We start from the raw sequence: 23,378 nt of genomic DNA, 5'->3' as shown, positions 1-23,378 counted from the left end.
TGTCTTCCCATACTGGCAAACCCCAAAGACAGCATTCCAGAGGAAGCAAACAAGAAAACCAACCAACCAACAACTGTTATTTAGGGAAGAGTTAGTTACAAATAGAGAGAGCAAAAAAGAGAGAGTGAATTGGATGTGATTCACCAAGGCGCCAGCCTGACATTCTCCATGTACATGTTGAGTGTGAAAACCTGCACTGTAAACAATCACGGCCAAATCAAACTGTATGCATAATGGGAAGAAAATAGACTGGAAAAGAAACAGAGAGATTCTCATAGACTGTTCATTGTGTGGTGTTCAAAACACAGATAAATGAAACTCTTTTGGGAACATTTGGTAGGAAGGAATTTATTATTTATTTATTATTTTTATTGAACCCTTATTTTACCAGGTAAGTTGACTGAAAACACATTCTCATTTACAGCAAAAACCCGGGGAATAGTTACAGGGGAGAAGAGGGGGGATGAAGGAGCCAATTGGAAACTGGGGATAATTAGGTGGCCATGATGGTATGAGGGCCAGATTGAGAATTTAGCCAGGCCACCGGGGTTAACACCCCTACTCTTACGATAAGTGCCATTAGTGACCACAGAGAGTCAGGACAACCGTTTAACTTATAATCCGAAAGATACCACCCTACACAGAGCAAAGTCCCCAATCACATGGTGAGGGGTGAGAGTGGCACATGGACATGTGTAGACAAATAAGAGAAAGGACAGAAGGAAAACCTTTTCATATCTTATGGAACAGGCAAGTGGTCTTTGAAACCAAACTTTAGTCTAGACTAGCACAACGGGGAAGAGACAAACATCCCTTTGTTTGACATTGCTTGTGGACACTTTGCAAATTAGATTTTACACAGGCACTAGTTAAGTAGCTTCAATGGAAAAGTCATGGGGGCCACACTGGTAAAAGTTAGTGGGATTTCACAGTAAGCAGTATTTAAATTGGAACGTAAGTGTTTCATTGTTTTTCGGGCTGATATGACATTTAAGTAGAACAGGAGCCAGCTTAATTATCTCCTCATTTGCAGTGATATAATTACATAATTTGTACCTAGTTTTGATTTGCAAAAGGCCACATTGAACATTACATGCTCTGCTGTGGCAGCGGACTGAAACCATTACTGCATATTCAGTTGTAGGTTTAAAAAAAAAACAAGTGTTAGTCAAATGCTGAATGACTACGAAGATTAAAGACAAATTAAATACTCCAACAGTGCTGAAGTTACATAAACATACAAAAGGATCTTTATTAATAATTTTGACAGACATTTCCAGGCCCTTTTACAGCATGTTTTATCCTCACTCAGTGTTTCCAGTAAACCCTCCTGGAGCTGGTACCCTTGGCATGACCACAGAGCTCAAATGAAAACAATTATTTGTCCCCCCTATCTCTGTCCTCATTCCCCCTTGCTATCGCTCACCTCCTGGGTCCCTAGAACACTCTCCAGTCTGCATTGCCAGAATCGAGGCAGATGGTCGTAGGTGACGATGCCCAGCTCAGCGTCTTTCTGGGGCAGACTGAATGGCAGCAGGTGGCTCCTCAACACCTAATCAGGACAGGACAGATGTTAGAAAATACCATCAGGGGAGAGGGGAGGAGTGGCAGGAGGATAAGAAGGCCCAGGGGAAGGTGAGAGGAGGAGTGAAGATATGGAAGGCCCAGGGGAAGGTGAGAGGAGGAGTGAAGATATGGAAGGCCCAGGGGAAGGTGAGAGGACGAGTGAAGATATGGAAGGCCCAGGGGAAGGTGAGAGGAGGAGTGAAGATATGGAAGGCCCAGGGGAAGGTGAGAGGAGGAGTGAAGATATGGAAGGCCCAGGGAAAGGTGAGAGGATGAGTGAAGCTATGGAAGGCCCAGGGGAAGGTGAAAGGAGGAGTGAAGATATGGAAGGCATAGGGGAAGGAGAGTGAGAACAAGTGTGTACCTCATCAGTCAGGTAGTAGTGTCTTCCTCAGGAGGCTGCAACGGGCTGCTTCAACCTACTGGAGAAGGGGAAACAAAGGCCTTTCAGAGGGGCGTACAAAAGAGTTCATATTTAAAGTACAGAGCGATTCTCAATTACCCTCAAATTGCCTAGCCCTGATTAGCAGTATGACATTTATAGGAACTACAATACCACACAGTCCAGTCAATTGTCATAATGTTGGTCTGTACCTGTGATCCAGCGTCCTGAGAAAAGACTAAGGTGTTGAGGTGGGACAGAGCCACCACGTAGAGCACAAGACACCAGCCTCTCCTCATTGTCCCCGTCACCAGCGCCCAGAAGTAGTGTTGCAGCAGTGGGAGGGAGTCCTCTGGGGGTGACGTGAACCTCTCCATAGGGATGGCCAGCTAGGAGGAACACAGAGAGGGGTTAATTTAGCCTATCGTTATGTTACATGTTTTAGACACATTGTCAAATGGCATGTTGCAGAAAGTGACAAGAGCCCCAGTGCTCCATCTACTGGCCGTCTACACAGAAATGTACCCTGTACTCTCAATCACAACTTTCAATCCAGCGTGTTAACCAGCCTCCCTCTCACCTGTTCCAGTGTTACCCCCAGGGAGTGCAGCAGGCCCACATGCTCCCCAAACACAGCCAGCTTCATGGTGGCATTGAAGCGCCTCTGCTGAAGCAGTCAAACAGGGGGTCCCCGACTGACACTGATTCAAACTGTCCTACCAGGGCAGAATAGAGGTCATTGATGGAGGCCAGGCCTGGAGGAGGGGAGTTGAGGTCCAGCCTCCAGCTGAGAGGGGCTGGTGAGCAGCCTGCAGAGAGCCCAGGTCAGCCTCTGGACAGGCCTCTCCAGGAAGAGATCACTGGAGCACAGGAAGATACAAGCCAGACGGGCCAGCTTGGCTACCGGCAGCACCACCCTGAGAGCCTCCTCCCTCCAGACCTGTGTGTGACCGACTGCACTGCCCCCGCGGGGAGCGACTCCACCTGCAGTCCACCTCCGTCGTACAGGCTGACGAGTGGCAGGAAGGACCAATTGGACGGGAGTTAGGGTCCGGAGAGTTCTTGGAGGAGCTGGGTGTTCGGCCCAGGTGGTGGTCCCTGGAGGAAAGAACAGAGGGCTCCATGTGGGCCAGGTGAGAGAGGTAGCAGCCCCGGACAGAGGGCAGCTGGACACAGGCTTCCCTCAGCAAAGGACCCAGGGTCTGGTGGGGAGGGGAGGAGCGCTCCTGCAGCCACAGCTCAGACAGCTTTGCAGCCTCTGGGCCTCCACTCTGACCCGCTCTGGAAGACAGGGAGAATGGAATAGTTTAGCTATACAGCATTGAGTTCCCATAAAATGGAGCCTTTATAAGAATACTTATAAGGCTGGTTGGCAGTGGCATCAGAGGAATACCAGCTATTGAGCAGTGATCTAACTGAAAGTGAAAAGGTCAGGAGTTAGATCCGGAGGATACTATTTGGTGCAACCTGGATATAATGTACGATGGCTTAGCATGACATGTTTAATATCATGTTGGAAACTATACTGAACAGAAATATAAACGCAACATGTAACAATTTCTACGATTTTACTGAGTTCAAATCAAATCAAATTATATTTGTCACATGAGCCGAATACAACAGTGAAATGCTTACTTACAAGCCCTTAACCAACAATGCAGTTTTAAGAAAAATAAAAAATAAATAGATAAGTAAAAATAAAAATAATTAAAAAATAATTAAAGAGCAGCAGTAAAATAACAGTAGCAAGGCCATATACAGGGGGTACCTGTACAGAGTCAATGGGCTGGGGCACAGGTTAGTCGAGGTAATTGAGTCGGAAGTTTACATACACCTTAGCCAAATACATTTAAACTCTGTTTTTCACAATTCCTGACATTTAATCCTAGTAAAAATTCACTGTCGTAGGTCAGTTAGGATAACCACTTTATTTTAAGAATGTGAAATGTCAGAATAATAGTAGAGAGAATGATTTATTTAAGCTTTTATTTCATTCATCACATTCCCAGTGGGTCAGAAATTTACATACACTCAATTAGTATTTGGTAGCATTGCCTTTAAATTGTTTAACTTGGGTCAAACCTTTCGAGTAGCCTTCCACAAGCTTCCCACAATAAGTTGGGTGAATTTTGGCCCATTCCTCCTGACAGAGCTGGTGTAACTGAGTCAGGTTTGTAGGCCTCCTTTGCTCGTTGCAGTTCTGCCCACAAATGTTCTATAGGCTTGAGGCTTTATGGCGGTTTTGGAGCAGTGGCTTCTTCCTTGCTGAGCGGCCTTTCAGATTATGTCGATATAGGACTTGTTTTACTGTGGATATAGATACTTTTGTACCTGTTTCCTCCAGCATCTTCACAAGGTCCTTTGCTGTTGTTCTGGGATTGATTTGCACTTTTCGCACCAAAGTACGTTCATCTCTAGGAGACAGAACGTGTCTCTTTCCTGAGCGGTATGACGGCTGCGTGGTCCCATGGTGTTTATACTTGCGTACTATTGTTTGTACAGATGAACGTGGTACCTTCAGGCGTTTGGAAATTGCTCCCAAGGATGAACCAGACTTGTGGAGGTCTACAATTATTTTTCTGAGGTCCTGGCTGATTTCATTTGATTTTCCCATGATGTCAAGCAACGAGGCACTGAGTTTGAAGGTAAGCCTTGAAATACATCCACAGGTACACCTCCAATTGACTCAAATGATGTAAATTAGCCTATCAGAAGCTTCTAAAGCCATGACATCATTTTCTTGAATTTTCCAAGCTATTTAAAGGCACAGTCAACTTAGTGTATGTAAACTTCTAACCAACTGGAATTGTGATACAGTGAAATAATCTGTCTGTCAACAGTTGTTGGAAAAATGACTTGTGTCATGCACAAAGTAGATGTCCTAACCGACTTGCCAAAACTATAGTTTGTTAACATGAAATGTGTGGAGTGGTTGAAAAACTAGTTTTAATGACTCCAACCTAAGTGTATGTAAACTTCTGACTTCAACTGTACATGTAGGTAACTATGCATAGTTAATAAACAGAGAGTAGCAGCGGGGGGAGGGGGGGAGGGGGACGGACAATGCAAATAGTCCGGGTAGCCATTTGATTAGCTGTTCAGGAGTCTTCTAGCTTGGGGGTAGAAGATGTTAAGAAGTCTTCTCGACCTAGACTTGGCGCTCCGGTACCGCTTGCCATGCGGTAGCAGAGAGAACAGTCTATGACTAGGGTGGCTGGAGTCTTTGGCAATTTTTGGGACCTTCCTCTGACACTGCCTGGTATAGAGGTCCTGGATGGCAGGAAGTTTGGCCCCAGTGATGTACTGGGCCGTACGCACTACCCTCTGTAGTGCCTTGCGGTCGGAAGCCGAGCAGTTGCCATACCAGGTGGTGATGCAACGGGTCAGGATGCTCTCGATTGTGCAGCTGTAGAACCTTTTGAGGATCTGAGGACCCATGCCAAATCTTTTCAGACTCCTGAGGGGGAACAGGCTTTCTCGTGCACTCTTCACAACTGTCTCGGTGTGTTTGGACCATGATAGTTTGTTGGTGATGTGGACACCAAGGAACTTGAAGCGCTCAACCTGCTCGACTACAGCCTTGTCAATGAGAATGGGGGCATGCTCGGTCCTCCTTTTCCTGTAGTCCACAATCATCTCCTTTGTCTTGATCACGTTGAGGGAGAGGTTGTTATCCTGGCACCACAGGACCAGGTCTCTGACCTCCTCCCTATAGGCTGTCTCATCGTTGTCGGTGATCAGGCCTACCACTGTTGTGTCGTCTGCAAACTTAATGATGGTGTTGGAGTCGTGCTTGGCCATACAGTCATGGGTGAACAGGGAGTACAGGAGGGGACTGAGCACGCACCCCTGAGGGGCCCCCGTGTTGAGGATCATCGTGGCAGATGTGTTGTTACCTACCCTTACCACCTGGGGGCGGCCTGTCAAGAAGTCCAGGATCCAGTTGCAGAGGGAGGGGTTTAGTCCCAGGGTCCTTAGTTTAGTGATGAGCTTTGAGGGCAATATGGTGTTGAACGCTGAGCTGTAGTCAATGAATAGCATTCTCACATAGGTGTTCCTTTTGTCCAGGTGGGAAAGGGCAGTGTGGAGTGGAATAGAGATTGCATCATCTGTGAATCTTTTGGGGCAGCATGCAAATTGGAGTGGTTCTATGGTTTATGGGATAATGGTGTTGATGTGAAATATGACCAGCCTTTCAAAGCACTTCATGGCTACAGACGTGAGTGCTACGGGTCGTTAGTCATTTAGGCAGGTTACCTTAGTGTTCTTGGGCACAGGGACTATGGTGGTCTGCTTGAAACATGTTGGTATTACAAACTCAGTCAAGGACAGGTTGAAAATGTCAGTGAAGACACTTGCCAGTTGGTCAGCGTATGCTCGGAGTACACGTCCTGGTAATCTGTCTGGCCCTGTGACCTTGTGAATGTTGACCTGTTTAAAGGTCTTACTCACATCGGCTACGGAGAGCGTGATCACACAGTCGTCCGGAACAGCTGATGCTCTCATACATGCTTCAGTGTTGCTTGCCTCAAAGCGAGCATAGGAGTAATTTAGCTCCTCTGGTAGGCTTGTGTCACTGGGCAGCTCGTGGCTGTGCTTCCCTTTGTAGTCCGTAATAGTTTGCAAGCCCTGCCACATCCGACGAGCATCGGAGCCGGTGTAGTACAATTAAATCTTAGTCCTGTATTGACGCTTTGCCTGTTTGATGGTTCGTCGGAGGGCATAGCGGGATTTCTTATAAGCGTCCTGGTTAGAGTCCCGCTCCTTGAAAGCGGCAGCTCTACCCTTTAGCTCAGTGTGGATGTTGCCTGTAATCCATGGATTCTGGTTGGGGTATGTACGTACAGTCACTGTGGGGACGACGTCATCGATGCACTTATTGATGAAACCTGTGACTGATGTGGTGTACTCCTCAATGCCATCGGAAGAATCCCGGAACATATTCCAGTCTGTGCTAGCAAAACAATCCTGTAGCTTAGCATCTGCGTCATCTGACCACTTCTGTATCGAGCGAGTCACTGGTACATCCTGCTTTAGTTTTTGCTTGTAAGCAGGAATCAGGAGGATGGAATTATGGTCAGATTTACAAATGGCGGGCGAGGGAGAGCTTTGTACGTTTCTCTGTGTGTGGAGCAAAGGTGGTCTAGAGTTTTTTTTCCTCTGGTTGCACATTTAACATGCTGGTAGAAATGGAAATGGATTTAAATTTCCCTGCATTAAAGTCTCCGGCCACTAGGAGCGCCGCCTCTGGATGAGCATTTTCTTGTTTGCTTATGGCCTTATACAGCTCGTTGAGTGCAGTCTTAGTGCCAGTATCAGTTTGTGGTGGTAAATAGACAGCTACGAAAAATATAGACTGGGGAGCCAGGCCCAGCCAATCAGAATTAGTTTTTCCCCACAAAAGGGCCTTATTACAGACAGAAATACTCCTCAGCACCTAGGTCTAGACGTAGTGCAGCAAAGTCCCATCCTGAGAAAAACCAATGAACTTTATTGTGTGATTTGAGACGAAAGCCCCCAGCCCTTAGCCATGACCTTTTGAAAACCTGCTTCACATTTATTTCTAATTAAGCCTAGATCCAGACAATGGCAATGCAAAAACTAAATAAAACAGGATGTGTGAATGTGTTGAAAGAATAACAATTATGGTGCTTAGCAGACCAGATGCTGTATAAATGTAAACTATGCTTGTATCTGGTGGTGCACAATGCCCACGGCAGCACACCGCTGCCACAAACTACGTAGATTTACAATGAATCAACGAGATGATATGTTCTGTGATGTGCCAACATTACACATTTTGGCTTGAGGTAATGCATCACAACCACAGCTGGAGTATATATCTTCTCAACAATTCCTCTTCTGGCCCTGCACCTCGACACATCCAATATTTCATAGCACAGGAAGTTCTGTTTTATGAAAGTTCAGTGGAGGAGAACTCCTTTAGGATAGGTCATGTTGCTGTGGGAAAGACCACCATGTACATTTAGCCAGGAACCTTCCAAATCACACACACAATGCCCGTGAGAGCATTGACTTTCAACAGAACTTGGCCAGTGGGAACCTGGAAGCAGTACAAATAACTCGGTCAAATATTGTAAAGATGATTATGGTCAACTATCTGTATCTGATATATTTAACAGGGGAAATTGTCAAGTATCCCAACAAGTGGAGACTTCACAGATGCACATACATGTACAGATTCACTACTTAACAAAGCCACTTGTATGAGGAACAAAGTGACTGAAGGACAAGATGAGCCTATAGGGAGACACAGCCTGGCCCTGAATGACTCTATATGATGATGCTATATAGCCTAAGACTAGCCTGGGTACCAGTAGGGCTGTGGTGGTCAGCTGGTTACTATCATGCATTATCATGCAAATGACTGCTGGTCCATTAATTAACATAAACATAAACCTTTAGCATCTCCAGGCCTCCACGCATACAGGCTGCTGATGGTACTACTGTCACGCCTACTCCTGCTGCCTCCCTCCCTCTGATGCTCGACTTCGCTGGTCTATTAACCACCTGCCCTGGCAACTACACTGCTCAAAAAAATAAAGGGAACACTAAAATAACACATCCTAGATCTGAATGAATGAAATAATCTTATTAAATACTTTTTTCTTTACATAGTTGAATGTGCTGACAACAGAATCACACAAAAAGTATCAATGGAAATCAAATGTATCAACCCATGGAGGTCACCCTCAAAATTAAAGTGGAAAACCACACTACAGGCTGATCCAACTTTGATGTAATGTCCTTAAAACAAGTCAAAATGAGGCTCAGTAGTGTGTGTGGCCTCCACGTGCCTGTATGACCTCCCTACAACGCCTGGGCATGCTCCTGATGAGGTGGCGGATGGTCTCCTGAGGGATCTCCTCCCAGACCTGGACTAAAGCATCCGCCAACTCCTGGACAGTCTGTGGTGCAACGTGGCGTTGGTGGATGGAGCGAGACATGATGTCCCAGATGTGCTCAATTGGATTCAGGTCTGGGGAACGGGCGGGCCAGTCCATAGCATCAATGCCTTCCTCTTGCAGGAACTGCTGACACACTCCAGCCACATGAGGTCTAGCATTGTCTTGCATTAGGAGGAACCCAGGGCCAACCGCACCAGCATATGGTCTCACAAGGGGTCTGAGGATCTCATCTCGGTACCTAATGGCAGTCAGGCTACCTCTGGCGAGCATATGGAGGGTTGAGCGGCCCCCCAAAGAAATGCCACCCCACACCATGACTGACCCACCGCCAAACCGGTCATGCTGGAGGATGTTGCAGGCAGCAGAACGTTCTCCACGGCGTCTCCAGACTCTGTCACGTCTGTCACATGTGCTCAGTGTGAACCTGCTTTCATCTGTGAAGAGCACAGGGCGCCAGTGGCGAATTTGCCAATCTTGGTGTTCTCTGGCAAATGCCAAACGTCCTGCACGGTGTTGGGCTGTAAGCACAACCCCCACCTGTGGACGTCGGGCCCTCATACCACCCTCATGGAGTCTGTTTCTGACCGTTTGAGCAGACACATGCACATTTGTGGCCTGCTGGAGGTCATTTTGCAGGACTCTGGCAGTGCTCCTCCTGCTCCTCCTTGTACAAAGGCGGAGGTAGCAGTCCTGCTGCTGGGATGTTGCCCTCCTACGGCCTCCTCCACGTCTCCTGATGTACTGGCCTGTCTCCTGGTAGCGCCTCCATGCTCTGGACACTACGCTGACAGACACAGCAAACCTTCTTGCCACAGCTCGCATTGATGTGCCATCCTGGATGAGCTGCACTACCTGAGCCACTTGTGTGGGTTGTAGACTCCGTCTCATGCTACCACTAGAGTGAAAGCACCGCCAGCATTCAAAAGTGACCAAAACATCAGCCAGGAAGCATAGGAACTGAGAAATGGTCTGTGGTCACCATCTGCAAAACCAGTCCTTTATTGGGGGTGTCTTGCTAATTGCCTATAATTTCCACCTGTTGCCTATCCCATTTGCACAACAGCATGTGTAATTTATTGTCAATCAGTGTTGCTTCCTAAGTGGACAGTTTGATTTCACAGAAGTGTGATTGACTTGGAGTTACATTGTGTTGTTTAAGTGTTCCCTTTATTTTTTTGAGCAGTGTATATTATGCACAATTGTTCCCCATCAGTAAGCACACCTGGTCATCATTTTCTCCTTGATTACTCCCCCTTTATTTAGCCCTCAGTTGACATCAGTCATTAGGTACTATTGTTTTCTCTCACGTTCTGTAAGCGTGTTTGTTCATCTGTATCTGTTCATTATTAAACTCACCTTCTGCACCTGCTTCCTGACTCCCAGCGTACACGTTACACAGAATATGAATGGCCTAGTGTATGTGCCACACCATAGGCTGTAGGCTTGTTCATTTAGCAGACAAGATATGTTTATAAGTACTGTGCCATTATGTTTCACTATATGATTGTATAGTAAGAGGAATATAATTTAACTTAGCTGAATAAAATAGAAAGGACATTTTTTTCATTACGGAGCAATATTTGCATTAAGTGGCTATGTTGAGCGTAAAAGTGATAATTTGAAACAGGTCCTTTAAGCTAGATTTAGAGTTAATTGGCAACTTTAATTGTTAATGATACAAACCTTAATGTCTTAGAAATGAAATATATATATTGGCTGCATGATGCAACTATATAGGCTATTAATGATTTGAGAAAGCCGCAAAAAAAGCTTGCGCTTTGTTCCTTTACTTAGGCTGCACACTGTTCTCTCATAAAGTGATCATATTTTTCACCCATCAGGCTATTCTCAATTTAATCTCGTCTTTACTAATATGTCACATTTGTTTCGATTTAGAATAGTTCATTATCAAATGGACAGGGGCAGGGGGGAAAATACGTAATCTGTATGCACTCGAATAGCAAATGGAAGCTCCTTTCCTTGGGCTCGATTTTCAATCATGCCAGATAGGCTACTCCGGTTTTATAGCGGAGCATGTGCTAAATACTAGCAGCTGAGAAAGAAATATAGTAGCAGCTGGGATCCATTTCTTAGTGACAAGCATCAACAACGCCTCAACCACTGTTTGAGGAACATGCTTTTGCTGCGCAACAGGTGATATTTCGTCCAAACTCTGTATGCCATGGAATCTCCAACCCTGTTCCTGCAGCTACCCAGTGCTTAATTCGGGAAACCATGTGAAATATGTTTGGGAACATCGATGGTAACATGTTTTCACAACAAAACATATTGAATTAAACGTGACAGCCCCTCTCTCTGCGCGCTCGAGAAAGGAATGAAGGAGAGAGGAGACGATGGAAACACACGGTGGTGAGATATTCTATAGCTAAAGGTAATGTCAACCTATTAATTATGAAAATATAAAAAATGCCTTATTCACTATAACTGTAGGATAACTTGGTAAGCCGCCCTGCAAAATCAATGACCCAACAGCATCGCCTAGGCCTGCCTATATGTTCTCTCCCAGGCTCATGGATAGAACGTTTGGAGCGTAGCATAAGGTAACCATCCATCCAGTATGGATAATAACACAGTCCACACTCAAAGGCTATTACTAGAATTTTTGGAGTATAGGCTAGACCAATTATGCGGTAGGCTGTTAGGCTATGTATTGTATAATGGTACAATCATTATTTTAATTCAGGTAATTGTTTTGTGCTTGGGCTCATATATAGGCCTATGCGTATGCATAAACTCTAATATGCGTATGGGTGTTTTGAATTAATCATCACCTTAGAAAGCGCTGTCCATTTCGTTGTGTTTGGCTTTAAAATTCAAAAGGCACTCGCACATCCGAGCTATCTTTGTTGCAGGTTAATGGTAACAACTGACTAACATGAGAAAAAAGGACAAACCTGCGCATTGCTCCTGCCAGTATTATTTTATTTTACCTTTATTTAACTAGGCAAGTCAGTTAAGAACACATTCTTATTTACGATGAAGGCCAAACCCGGACGACGCTGGGCCAATAGTGCGCCGCCCTATGGGACTCCCAATCACAGCCGGTTGTGATACAGCCTGGAATCGAACCAGGGGGTCTGTAGTGACGCCTCAAGCACTGAGATGCAGTGCCTTAGACCACTGACTGCTCTTTATTAAGCTTAAGCTTTACTTATCGGCCTCAAGGCCTTTTGCTCCACCCACATTCGTTCAATGCTTCTAATGGGGTAGGAGTCGAGGGAAAATAAACATGTTACCAAATATAACAATGTGCATTTCATAAGTATTCTAATAAAGTGTGTACATAAAACGTATTAAATACATCTGTAAAACCACAATGAGGACATCTACCTATCAAGTTTTAAATTCGCAGACTAAATAGCCTTGGTTTCTCAAATGACTGCCTTGCCTGGTTCACCAACTACTTCTCAGAGTTCAATGTGTCAAATCGGAGGGCCTGTTGTCTGGACCTTTGGCAGTCTAAAATGGGGGTGCCACAGGGTTCAATTCTCGGGCCGACTCTATTCTCTGTGTATATCAATGATGTCGCTCTTGCTGCTGGTGACTCTCAGATCCACCTCTACGCAGACGACACCATTTTGTATACATCTGGCCCTTCATTGGACACTGTGTTAACAAACCTCCAAACGAGCTTCAATGCCATACAACACTCCTTCCGTGGCCTCCAACTGCTCTTAAACGCTAGTAAAACTAAATGCATGCTCTTCAATGAACGCTGCTTGCACCCGCCCGCCCGACTAGAATCACTACTCTCGGCAGGTCTGACTTAGAATATGTGGACAACTACAAATACCTAGGTGTCTGGTTAGACCGTAAACTCTCCTTCTAGACTCACATTAAGCATCTCCAATCCAAAGTTACATCTAGAATCGGCTTCCTATTTCGCAACAAAGCCTCCTTCACTCATGCTGCTAAACATGCCCTCGTAAAACTGACTATCCTACCGATCCTTGACTTCGGCGATGTCATTTACAAAATACCTTCCAACACTCTACTCAGCAAATTGGATGTAGTCTATCACAGTGCCATCCATTTTGTCACCAAAGCCCCATATACTACCCACCATTGTGACCTGTACGCTCTCGTTGGCTGGCCCTCACTACATATTCGTCGCCAAACCCACTGGCTCTAGGTCATCTATAAATCACTTCTAGATAAATGCCCACCTTATCTTAGCTCATTGGTCACCATAGAAACACCTACCCGTAGTATGCGTTCCAGCAGGTATATCTCACAGGTCATCCCCAAAGCCAACACCTCCTTTGGCCGCCATTCCTTCCAGTTCTCTGCTGCAAATGACTGGAACGAACTGCAAAAATCTCTGAAGCTGGAGACACTTATCTCCCTCACTAACTTTAAGCATCAGTTGTCAGAGCAGCTTACCGATCACTGCACCTGTACACAGCCCATCTGTAATTAGCCCACCCAACTACCTCATCCCCATATTGTTATTTACATTATTTATTTAGCTCATTTGCACCCCAGTATCTCTATTTGCATATCATCTTCTGCACTTCTATCACTCCAGTGTTAATACTAAATTGTAATTATTTTGCACTATGGCCTATTTATTGCCTTACGTCCATAACTTACAACATTTGCACACACTGTATATAGATTTTCTACTCTGTTATTGACTGTACGTTTTGTTTATTCCATATGTAACTCTGTGTTGTTGTTTTTATCGCACTGCTTTGCTTTATCTTGGCCAGGTCGCAGTTGTAAATGAGAACTTGTTCTCAACTGGCTTACCTGGTTAAATAAAGGTGAAATACAATTTAAAAAAAGTATGTTTTCATAAATCATTGGGTACAGTGCAAGAAAAAAAGCTCTCCCCCTGTAATATAGTATTTCTATCAGTTTCTTTTCTGTATACAGTTGTAAACGTGGTTACATTTGATTTCTCAATCCACAGATCGAGGTAATGAACACGTTTCGTGTCACATTCAATAGTGAATTTGAGATTAGGGTCAATGTCATTGAGTAATACCATAAAGTTGGACAGCTCTTCTCCCGTTCCTCCCCATATGCAAAAAATGCCGTCAATATAACGATATCACTTCAGGATTTTATTCAATAATTAATTTTAATTGTTAACAAAACATTCTTCAAATTGACCCACATAAAGGTTAGAATAGCTTGGATCGAATGTGGAGCCCATCGATGTTCCATTCGTTTGGAGGTAGTATTCATCATCAAACCTGAAATAGTTAATACTTCAAAACATATTCAGCCAGCTCTAGAATAAAGTTTGTTGGTGGGTGTTTGTTAGTATCTCGGTCTCTCAAGTAGTGAGCTAGGGATGCCAGCCCCCCCCGTGTGGGGAATGATGGTATATAGACTCTCGACATCTAATGTGACCAAAATAGTATTCTGTTAACCCTGTTATTGGTGAAATCTTATTTACGAAATCTATAGTCTTTCTCATATGATGGCAATGCTTTGCACATGCGATTTAATAAAATAGTCTACAAAGTTCGATAATGGCTCTAGCATTGAGCCTATTTCTGCAACAACTGGTCTGCCTGGATAATTGCCTTGTTGTGTTTTAGGTTTGTGTTATTTAGGCAAAATGTACAGGCATGGACGTATGGCACATTTGCAGCAAACGTATTCATATTCAGGTTTTGAGATAAGGTTGTTTAATAGGGCTTGCTCCAGATTATTGATATCCCTTTGGAACACCTGTATGGGATCAACACTCCGTTTTCTATAGAAACGTTAATTACTGAGTTGTCTCTGAATCTCTCCTTTGTATTTTTCATAGTCTAAAACAACCACAGCTCCCCCTTGCCTGCAGGTTTGATAACCAAAGGTGAGTCTTTCATTTAGTTAATTGAGTGCCTGTTCTTCTGTCCTGGTGCGGTTCTTCTGAGTACGGTTTGCTTTTCTCGAATATACAGACATGGCTTCTTGTTCAACTAACCTACAATAGGTATTAAGCGAGGAGTTGTTAACCATAGGACAGAATTAGCTTTTGGGCTTAAATTAGTAACAGTTCATTGTTGGGTTTGGCTTTGAAAGAACATCCACAATGACCATGTTTCCACTCAGTTTCAACCTGTTGAACTTCTTTCTTCAAATTGATAGATCACAGAGAGCTGAGTACACACAAAAAAAAAATTATGCACGCATGATAAGTCGCTTTGGATAAAAGCGTCTGCTAAATGGCATTATTTATTTATTATTTTTAAAAGCATAATACTGTTTTGATGATAAGTGTTTGTGATTTTCGATTGCATTTGCATTGATTTCAGAGTGGTTAGAGGGACAATAGAGACCTGAGTACCAGACCATTAGGACCTGATGGTCGTTAGCAAGTTGGGTTCTACCAACGCATGTCCAGACTACATAACAGGAGATTACCGTGACTCAACGGTCACATGGAATTTGACTACGGTCATGACTCATGACTACCGGTGTGGCAGTAATGTGGTCACCGGAACAGCCCTAGGTACCAGTCTGTTTGGCTAACATTCCACTCCTTGTACTCCGTGTCATATGCGAAAGGTGGCATTTAGCGTGGCAAGGAGTGGAATGATAGAGAAACAGACTGGTACACAGACTAGCCTAAAACTGAGTGATGGGAGGGATGTTGGGCTCTATACACTTCCAGTCTATGGGCCAGCCTTAGCAGATATCCTAGCACAGCCTCAAAGAGGAGGGGGAAGCTGAACTGGGCAGAGAGAGGGCGAGATAGAAACCATAGGAGAGAGATTAGTCCTAGTCCCACTAACACACTGCAAAGTAACAAGCAAAGAAATGCATGTGAATTGTTTGTTGCGCATCAACGACTACACGGCGGCAGCTATTAATTCCTTTCCACTCAGCACCACACTAATGCTTGTGGTTTACACCTAACAGTTAAGTCAAAATCACATCCTAATTAGGACCCTAGTCCTGACATGTATTACTAACTTAAAACACATCCTAATAGGACCCTAGTCCAGACATGTATTACTAAATAAAAACACATCCTAATAGGACCCTAGTCCAGACATGTATTACTAACTAAAAACACATCCTAATTAGGACCCTAGTCCTGACATGTATTACTAACTTAAAACACATCCTAATAGGACCCTAGTCCAGACATGTATTACTAACTAAACACATCCTAATAGGACCCTAGTCCAGACATGCATTACCAACTAAAAACACATTTTAACAGGACCCTAGTCCAGACATGTTTTACTAGTTAAAAACACATTTTAACAGGACCCTAGTCCAGACATGTTTTACTAGTTAAAAACACATCCTAACAGGACCCTAGTCCTGACATGTATTACTAACTAAAAGCACATCCTAATAGGATCCTACTCCAGACATGTATTACTAACTTAAAACACATCCTAATAGGACCCTAGTCCAGACATGTATTACTAACTAAAAACACATCCTAACAGGACCCTAGCCCAGACATGCATTACTAAATAAAAACACATCCTAACAGGACCCTAGCCCAGACATGCATTACTAAATAAAAACACATCCTAATAGGACCCTAGTCCAGACATGCATTACTAAATAAAAACCCATCCTAACATGATCCTAGTCCAGACATGCATTACTAAATAAAAACATCCTAATAGGACCCTAGTCCAGACATGTATTACTAAATAAAAACACATCCTAATAGGACCCTAGTCCAGACATGTATTACTAACTAAAAACACATCCTAATAGGACCCTAGTCCAGACATGTATTACTAACTAAAAACACATCCTAACAGGACCCTAGTCCAGACATGTATTACTAAATAAACACACATCCTAATAGGACCCTAGTCCAGACATGTATTACTAACTAAAAACACATCCTAATAGGACCCTAGTCCAGACATGTATTATTAACTAAAAACACATCCTAATAGGACCCTAGTCCTGACATGCATTACTAACAAAAAATACATCCTAACAGGACCCTAGCCCAGACATGCATTACTAACTTAAAACACATCCTAATAGGACCCTAGTCCAGACATGTATTACTAACTAAAACGCATCATAATAGGACCCTAGTCCAGACAAGTATTACTGTAAAAACACATCCTAATAGGACCCTAGTCCAGACATGCATTACTAACTAAAAACACATCCTAACAGGACCCTAGCCCAGACATGCATTACTAAATAAAAACACATTCTAACAGGACCTTAGCCCAGACATGCATTACTAAATAAAAACACATCCTAATAGGACCCTAGTCCAGACATGCGTTACTAAATAAAAACACATCCTAATAGGACCCTAGTCCAGACATGTATTACTAAATAAAAACACATCCTAATAGGACCCTAGTCCATACATGTATTACTAAATAAAAACACATCCTAATAGGACCCTAGTCCAGACATGTATTACTAAATAAAAACACATCCTAATAGGACCCTAGTCCAGACATTTATTACTAAATAAACACATATCCTAATAGGACCCTAGTCCAGACATGTATTACTAACTAAAAACACATCCTAATAGGACCCTAGTCCAGACATGTATTATTAACTAAAAACACATCCTAATAGGACCCTAGTCCTGACATGCATTACTAACTAAAAACACATCCTAACAGGACCCTAGCCCAGACATGCATTACTAACTTAAAACACATCCTAATAGGACCCTAGTCCAGACATGTATTACTAACTAAAACGCATCATAATAGGACCCTAGTCCAGACAAGTATTACTGTAAAAACACATCCTAATAGGACCCTAGTCCATACATGTATTACTAAATAAAAACACATCCTAATAGGACCCTAGTCCAGACATGTATTACTAAATAAAAACACATCCTAATAGGACCCTAGTCCATAAATGTTTTACTAAATAAAAACAAATCCTAACAGGACCCTAGCCCAGACATGCATTACTAACTAAAAACACATCCTAACAGGACCCTAGCCCAGACATGCATTACTAAATAAAAACACATCCTAATAGGACCCTAGTCCAGACATTTTACATTTTAGCATTTAGCAGATGCTCTTATCCAGGGCGCCTTACAGTTAGTGAGTGCATACATTTATTTAATTTTTTTATCATACTGGCCCACCGTGGGAATCGAACCCACAACCCTGGCGTTGCAAGCGCCATGCTCTACCAACTGAGCTACACACAACATGCATTTCTAACTAAAAACACATCCTAGATCGGAAAAGAGAAGACTAGTAAAAGCGATATAGTGCAAGGCTCTTTCCAATCTGTACTGATGAAGGAAAACGAGGCGACAGGACATAAAGTTAAAATGATTTAGATTAAACGCTAATTCCCTTGAGTCCCGCTATGGTTTGTACATTCACCTGGATGGAGATCTGGGAGTAGAAGGACCCAATGTAAAGCAGGTGGGCCAGCACCAGTCTCAGGGTGCTCTCCCTCTGGACAGGGTCTCCCATGATCCTCACACAGCCCTTCAGCAGCACCTCATGCTGCAGACCTGTTACATGACCCCAGGTCACTGGGGACACACTAAGCCCCCTGGGAACTGTAGTGAAAGTAGAGGTTTGGCACTGTTGAATCCAGTGGATAACAACAAATCAAGGAACTACAGAAAGCTGCAGGAGAGAACATATATATATATATATTAGTTAAAAAGTAGCAGAGCGCCAGAGTGTGTGTTACCTGAACAGGCCAGCCTACAGCGTGTGTGAGGAGGGCCTGGAGCCTGTGGTGCTCCAGGGGCAGCAGGGGGTGTGAGGGGGGCCTGGAGCCTGTGGTGCTCCAGGGGCAGCAGGGGGTGTGAGGGGGGCCTGGAGCCTGTGGTGCTCCAGGGGCAGCAGGGGGTGTGAGGAGGGCCTGGAGCCTGTGGTGCTCCAGGGGCAGCAGGGGGTGTGAGGGGGGCCTGGAGCCTGTGGTGCTCCAGGGGCAGCAGGGGGTGTGAGGAGGGCCTGGAGCCTGTGGTGCTCCAGGGGCAGCAGGGGGTGTGAGGAGGGCCTGGAGCCTGTGGTGCTCCAGGGGCAGCAGGGGGTGTGAGGAGGGCCTGGAGCCTGTGGTGCTCCAGGGGCAGCAGGGGGTGTGAGGGGGGCCTGGAGCCTGTGGTGCTCCAGGGGCAGCAGGGGGTGTGAGGAGGGCCTGGAGCCTGTGGTGCTCCAGGGGCAGCAGGGGGTGTGAGGGGGGGCTGGAGCCTGTGGTGCTCCAGGGGCAGCAGGGGGTGTGAGGAGGGCCTGGAGCCTGTGGTGCTCCAGGGGCAGCAGGGGGTGTGAGGAGGGCCTGGAGCCTGTGGTGCTCCAGGGGGTGTGAGGGGGGCCTGGAGCCTGTGGTGCTCCAGGGGCAGCAGGGGGTGTGAGGAGGGCCTGGAGCCTGTGGTGCTCCAGGGGCAGCAGGGGGTGTGAGGGGGGCCTGGAGCCTGTGGTGCTCCAGGGGCAGCAGGGGGTGTGAGGAGGGGCTGGAGCCTGTGGTGCTCCAGGGGCAGCAGGGGGTGTGAGGAGGGCCTGGAGCCTGTGGTGCTCCAGGGGCAGCAGGGGGTGTGAGGAGGGCCTGGAGCCTGTGGTGCTCCAGGGGCAGCAGGGGGTGTGAGGGGGGCCTGGAGCCTGTGGTGCTCCAGGGGCAGCAGGGGGTGTGAGGAGGGCCTGGAGCCTGTGGTGCTCCAGGGGCAGCAGGGGGTGTGAGGGGGGCCTGGAGCCTGTGGTGCTCCAGGGGCAGCAGGGGGTGTGAGGGGGGCCAGAGCCGGTGGGTAGACTGCAACATTTTCACCAGGATGGGGTACAGGTCTCTGGAAATGGTAGAGAGGAGAATGTTTCTGCTGTACTACTCATTCTGAGGGACTTTTTCAGAACATCCTTTTTCTAAGCTTCTAAGAACATTTGGCATGACAGGAAAGAGCTTTTCTTGCCATGTATAATCTAACGTGATTTCACACATCTGATATTGGTTTTGTATATGGTATTAAACAATCCCTTTGAAAATGACATTGGGAGGAGAATACTTTATTATTTGAAGATGTTGTGTCCAGATGGCTTCTCTCGTCCCTACCACCAGGTGTCTTCAATGATATGACTGAGCCCATAGACAGGTTGGTTGTTTAGCAACAAAACCGACACGTGCCAAACTATGGGGCAAAACAGACAGGGTTGGCTTAGATTGTTGACATTATATTGAGTCTCCAAGTGTTAATTGAAAACAAGTACATTTGCACAATGAGCACTTGTCTCTGAAATACATTGTTACAGTTGCTGGTTAGCTAGCTAGCGAAATGTAGCCATATTAGCATGGACATGACATCAATGCACGCCTTCCGGCTACATCGATGCGCACGCGTCATTTTCGTGACATTGTCAGCCAACCCGTCTATAGATATAGGTGATAATTGGGGGTTTGACGACCAGTTACTCTCGTGTAGAGGTTGTAGGCATGTCGTAGCTGGCTGCCACGGCTCACAGCCAGTAGGACTCAGTGCTGACCCTCAGGGCCTCCCCTGGCTCCAGCTGCAGATCATTGGGCTCTGGGGCCAGCAGACGAGACAGACACTCCCACACACTTAGAGAGTTCAGCTGGGTAACACACAGTCAGGGTGACTTTATTATGGATGTACTAGTCTATCAGATCATACATCACACCCAGATCATAAAACACTTATTAGTCACTCCATTATACATTGAAGTTACTATGGATACACACAAGATCCAACAGAGGAAGGCTAAGTGTGGCATTACTACATGATGTAAGCAGGCAGTTGGGTTTGAAAATTCCTCTCTCCACACTTACCAGCCTGGCACAGGCGTGTCTGCCAGTTGTGTCCAGGACGCGTATTAGCTTCATGCCGTTGGTCACGTATACAGACTGGGGTGTCGGTGAGGTGGGCACTGCCCAGGAGCAGGGCAGGAACTCTGACATCACAGTCTCCATCAGACGAGGGCAGTCCAAGACCTGCAGTGACAGTACAGATACTATTCATACTACAAATGGTAACTCGTGAAGGTGCTTACAGCTAATAAAACCTGAGAGAGGCGGAGATATGCCAGAGGGCATTGTGGGAGGTGTAGTTGATGTTACCTGAGTGGCTGCAGAGGAGGAGTGTCTGGTGATTCGGATCAGGACTCCCAGCACGTCCTGGTCCACCCTGGGTGAAGGGTGGACCACCTCCATGATGTAGCGAATCCTAGGAAGCAGCTTCATCTTCAGTAAACCCTGAGACAGAAAACCAACACAGCTAACAGCTTTACACAACGCATTTATCACTAGTACTTCTCCACAGGCTGCAAAGACAATGCACTGCATCATTTCAGCGAGAGCAATAGTGGAGAGATAAAGGAGTGTTGGTATGATTAATGACGTCATCCCTGGACACGTCGTCATCAGTCTTTTTCTCTTCCTTCTCTTGAGCAGTCTCTCTCATGACCTCCGAGCCCCTCGTCTTCCGCAATAGAGGAAAAGAGGCCAGCCCATGGAACCATGAGAGAGTGCTGTCCAGACACTCCTGAGACAAGACAGGGACACAAAGATTGGGTTTTAACCATGAGTTTATACACACATACCAAACCATGGTATATTGGTGATGATGATACAATCACACTCTGTAAGTTCTCTTACTTCATCGTCTGAGGACACCAAGAGGGCTCTGAGCGCCTGCACAGTGGCAGACATCACTCCCTCCACATTATCGTCCAGTGAGAAGTGCAGCGGGAAGAGAAGGCCAGAATCCAGAAGAGTTGACACCACACTGCCCCTGAGAGCAGCCGCAAACTGGCCAACCTGCACCTACGGGAACAACAGGAGCACAAAGACAGATCTTACATTTTACATTTAAATTTTAGTCATTTAGCAGACGTTCTTACAACATCTGCATACATATATTGTCTGAAGGGCTCTTCATGATTGAACTGATTGACAGGCAGTACATTTACATTTAAGTCATTTAGCAGACTCTCTTATTCAGAGCGACAGTGGAGTAATAAGGTTTAAGTGCCTCGCTCAAGGGCACAGACAGATTTTTCCACCTAGTCGGTTTAGGTTCTAACTCTCGGTTACTGGCCCAAGGCTCTTAACCGCTAGGCTACCTGACTACCTTGGTGAGGATGTGGGCCAGAGCGTTGAGGGCCAGGCTCCACTGCTGGATCACCTGACTACAACAGAGGAGGAAGAGCTCCTGCAGGGAGTAACCAGCCAGCTGGGGGAGACAGAGAGGAGAGAGGTCAACAGGTATTAGTGCTCTATACTGACCTCAGGCTCCTCTCCATGGTGGTGCAGACCAAGGTGGGTGGGCAGGTCCTCTGTGGGTGGGATCAGGGTTCCGGCAAAGTCAAAGTGAGCCTGCATGGCCTGTCAGCACAGAGACACAATGATCAACTAGTCATTAGATGAGACAAACACACAACCTCTCCGCATCTCTTGACAAAGTGTAAACAGTAGTTAGTACCATCTTGGTTCCTTCCGGCTGGACGCAGGCAGGTCCCTGATCCACTCCAGCTTCTCTGGCTCCAGCTTGTCCATGTGCACCCACTACTTCTGAGGCTTGACTGGCAGGTCCTCCTCTGGAGAGATACATGGTGGTAATGCATCATTAGTACACTTATTAGCACTACTTGGAAAGTGCTTCAAAATACCAAGATGGACCCAGGTGCCCAACTGTAAACCCAAACCAAATCTGGATCTAAATCCAAAGCTATCCTGTGAGGTTTTGGGGTAACTCAAATGCCTCTAAAGTTCCTCTAATGCCTCAGTAGAACATTTCTCTCCAATCAGTGTAATGGAGAATAAAAGCTTGCAATGCTGGCATTGCTGTCTGAGAAGAATACAAAATACTGTAGGCACACACTGTGGTCCAGCAATGGACCATCAATCTTCCTCTATGTTCATATGTCTTGGGCTTTCCCCCATTATCTCCATTACACAAAGTGAATCTGACTTTGGCTGGCGTTGGCTTTCTGCTAATCAGGCAGATTGAAATCAATGTTCAGCCCTAGTATTCCAGTCACGGAGCACCAAGGCTTATTTCTCTGCAATACGAAATGAGTTGTGCAATTAATTGCAAGGAGATGGGAAACTGTTGGCAGACATCCAGGTGTGCTAGGACTGACAGTGCAGAGGCAGGCTCTTTTGCTCATTCATAATGGAGCTACAGTGCATTGCTAAAATGTCTTCTGTAGACCTTTCATTGGCAGTTGGTGGGGTTGGTTCTTCTTAATCTTCCCCTTTCTCCAATCTTTATGTCCAGAGGATTCTGCTCTGGCTTCTTGGTGTCTGTCTCTGTCATGATGGTTTCTTGAAGACTCTGTTCCCTGACTCTCTCATCCAGGAAGAGGAACCTCTCTCATCCAGGAAGTTGGAAGGCTGTGAGGTAGAGGTTGTGGCTCCCAGTGGCTTACGAAACACTTACAAAGTCAACCAGTCTGGGATCTGAGAGGTAGAGGTACACAATATGATGAAACGTTTAAAAGCAAGAAACTTCTCCTGCTCTCGTAGGTCAGCCTCAGAGTCAGTGGGCTTGGGACGCCGTATCATCCCCCTACAGATAAAGGAACATGTTAGGCAAAAGG

The 23,378-nt window shown here is 45.6% G+C and overlaps 1 pseudogene across 1 annotated transcript; it reads right to left on the bottom strand.

The window, feature by feature from the left end:
• Nucleotides 1–1,402: 1,402 nt before the first annotated feature.
• LOC311145325 (RNA polymerase II-associated protein 1-like) lies at nucleotides 1,403–22,678 on the bottom strand (annotated as a pseudogene). Its single transcript has 16 exons — nucleotides 22,645–22,678; nucleotides 22,259–22,373; nucleotides 22,063–22,161; nucleotides 21,908–22,009; nucleotides 21,433–21,600; nucleotides 21,167–21,319; nucleotides 20,896–21,030; nucleotides 20,608–20,769; nucleotides 20,233–20,393; nucleotides 18,526–19,615; nucleotides 18,207–18,332; nucleotides 15,507–15,574; nucleotides 2,529–3,229; nucleotides 2,128–2,337; nucleotides 1,931–1,985; nucleotides 1,403–1,552 (listed from the first exon to the last, which is right to left on the bottom strand). The product of its transcript is annotated as an RNA polymerase II-associated protein 1-like (transcript).
• Between the last annotated feature and the right edge of the window lie 700 nt (nucleotides 22,679–23,378).

Source organism: Coregonus lavaretus (genome assembly GCF_964263955.1).
Source record: "Coregonus lavaretus genome assembly, chromosome: 18".
NCBI lineage: Eukaryota > Metazoa > Chordata > Actinopteri > Salmoniformes > Salmonidae > Coregonus > Coregonus lavaretus.
This window is presented reverse-complemented; position numbering and strand designations above follow the sequence as displayed.